The sequence below is a fragment of the Galeopterus variegatus genome, unplaced genomic scaffold (assembly GCF_000696425.1).
Source record: "Galeopterus variegatus unplaced genomic scaffold, G_variegatus-3.0.2 Scaffold3319, whole genome shotgun sequence".
In the NCBI taxonomy this organism is placed as follows: Eukaryota; Metazoa; Chordata; class Mammalia; order Dermoptera; family Cynocephalidae; genus Galeopterus; species Galeopterus variegatus.
In genome coordinates, this window is record NW_007729430.1 from 215,183 (window position 1) to 218,343 (window position 3,161).

Here is a 3,161-nt window from a genome sequence, read left to right on the forward strand (position 1 = left end):
TAAGTAGACTGGGTTGAAAGATGGCAGAATAGACAGTCCCCAGCATCACTGTCTCCCACACATCAACCAATTTACAACTACAAAAAAGCAACAACAGCCAAGCTGGGGCTGCTGGAGCTCAGGGTAAGAGATCTATGGGTTCATGAAGGCAGGAGAAGCCACAATGAGAGAAAGAAAAAAACCACTCTGACCATTTCATACCATGGCTGCTTTAAGGCTGGAGCTGCTGAGCACATGGAGCAGGAACTGGCAAAAGCCGCAGCTGTGCCCTTTGGATGGAATTACTAGGAGGCGGCAGGGGAGAAGAGGGCCTTGGTGGCCCCCAGGACAGCAAGACCACTAATAGGGTTCCCATGGACCCACATAGGAGTGAGGAGCCACAACAACAGAAAAAAAGGAGCCACTCAGAGGCCAGAGAGTCATCAGAAGGGACTGGTGCAGGGCCCATCCCATGGGAAGTGTTTGCAGCATGGTTGATGGGGGAGATTGGCTTACCAGGGGAATACTGGGGCACAGCAAGGACAGCTTATCTGCCTCCCAATCAGCGTAGGACCACTCAGAGGAGACTGGTCAGGAACATAGAATTGCATGGGGTGCAGTTTGATGAAAAGACTCAGGCCCAGGTCAGAGTTTCTACACACGCCAGGGGCACTGGGTCTCTGGAGAGCCAGAAGTACCTATAAAGTCAACCATTAAAATCTGAGCTGCACAAAAAGCCTTCCCTAGGGAATCATCAACAAAGCAGCAATTCAGCTAAACCACACAGATCAAGTACTGGTCCCCACAGGAAGTTCCCCCATTTTAGAAGTAAGCAAAGGACAAAAAATTAGTTCTGGCTCAGGCATACCGCCAGCACCTTGGGGCCTGCCTGGGGACCTGAGGCATGGACCCAGGGACCGGACCTCCCTCCCACAACCAGGCACACAGCCAGTGCCAAGGAGCATGCCAAAAACATCATCTCCATGTGGGTGGCCCACCACAGCCACCTCAATAACCATGGCTGCTGTGAAAGTGGCTAGACACCACAACCACCACACAGACGGTCCGTCAGACACTGGAGTCCATTGACACAAGGAGAGTCACCAGCAGAGACCAAAGAAAAGAAGAGGATGTCTCTCTCCACAAAGCCCATTCCAGAGTGACAGAAGAAGCATCTGCTCTATGATAATATTGGGGGACCTGATCACACCTCTCAGCATTGGACAGATCATCTAGACAACAAATCAGCAGAGTAATCATTACTTTTTCAGAAGGAGAGAAGAAATCTAGGGTAATTGGGGGGGAGAGGGGAGAGAGGGGGGAGAGGGAGAGATTGGACAAGGGACATAAAGAATAAGTAAGATTTGTAACAATATATATGCTAGTAATATTGATTTCATCAACATATGTCAAAGTTGAACCCCCAAAATATGTATAATCAATTATGATTCAATAAAAATTAAAAAAAAGGAAAGTAGTAAGTAGTGTTTACATTTGAACCAGAGGCTGTGTCAAACTTCAGCTCACACTTTTCCACTGTCCCAGTGACTCTCAAATGTGAACCAAGACCAGCTCCATCGGCCTCATCTAGGAACTTGTTGGAAATGCAAATTCCCGGTCCCACCCCAGATCTGAGACCTACTGAATCAGAAACTTGGGGGTGGGCCAGCGAGCTATGCTTTAATAAGTCCTCCAGGTGATTCTGATGTGCCCTAATGCTTGAAAATCACTTCTGAATACCAACAGCCTCAGTTTCTTGTCTGTAAAATGGGGGCAACAATCCCATCTCTCAATGTTGTGGCAAGGATTACCCGAGAGAATGTGCGGACATCTAGTGTGGTGCCTGGTTCATAGGAGGGAGGACAGACAGTGGCTGTCTCCTTCCTGCCATGCCCCTTGAAGATATGGAAGTACCATCATTTTTAGCTGCTGTGGTACCTGGAACATAGTAGGTGGAAGGTTGAAAGAATGGGGAGAGCCTCTTGCTCTGGCGAGGGTGAAGCATTCTGGGTAACAGGCACCACGCCACCACCAGCTGTTACTAGCAGGGCACAGACTTGTCCTTCCATTGTCTTTACATGTCTTCCTTCTTTCCCGTCTGTAGGAGATTGTAATTATCATTATTATTGGTGAGACACCTGTTCAGCGTAATGAACCAGGAGTTTGCTGCAATCAGCGATGAGCAGTTCCTTGTAATTGGCTCATAAGAATGACAGGTGTAGAGAGCCGCAGCTGAGGCCTTTTCAATTCACGTGTGCCATTAGCAGGAGTTCATTAAAGACATGAACAACGACAAAGTGTAAATAAAGAGTCCGGCTGGCTGTAATTACAACTGTAGTCTGCTTCCAGGGTTCAGCGGGAAAATCTCCCTGTGCCTGGGGCCTCGTGGCCTGCCTGCTCTCTGCACCGTTATTTATGCGGTTCTCATCGAGCTGCGGACAAGCTGTGGCGGGTGGTACCGCCTACACATCTGTGGGCCCCAACCTGGGGTTCTCCCCCGCATTTAGCACAGGCCCCGGGCAGGGGTGTAGCAGGGAACTCTCGTTCTCAACGCCCCCTGGAAGCATGGTGGGAGCCTGAGTGTGCCTGCTGAGTGACATAGGCAGGTTGCATAGCGTGGAGTTCTTGCAGGTTTTTTCTCCTGTTGTAAAATTAAAGGTAAAATAGGATAAATGCTTCTAATAGCCAAGTCTTTTTAAAGAATGCGCTTAATATTACAATCAACAAACATCTCCTGAGCAAGTACTCCATGCCAGGTTCTGTTTCGGGGCATTTTTCTTTGACATTAGCAGTTTTTTAACTAAGTGGTATTACCAAGGCTAGCCCTAGACATAGGCAACTCTGTAACTCAGCACAATGGTGTGATTTAAGGTGCAAGGAAAGGCATCTCTCTTATTAAAAAAAGCCCTTCAAACAACAAAACAATATAACAACAACAACCAAAACCCCATTAATGATTTGTGGCACATGCCGGAAATGCTTCTATTTTTGTATTCTACATAAAGATTCAGGTGTTATCATCTGTTCAAATTTGGGATGCAGAATCATTAAACCAGGATCAGTCATCTGCATGTGTGTTTCAATTTTTTTTTCTGATCGGCAACTCCCAGTGTGGTGGGCCCTTGGTAGTTTGGCTTGGGGGGTAACTGAGGTGGGACTGGGCCTGAGTTCCTGGGAGCTGC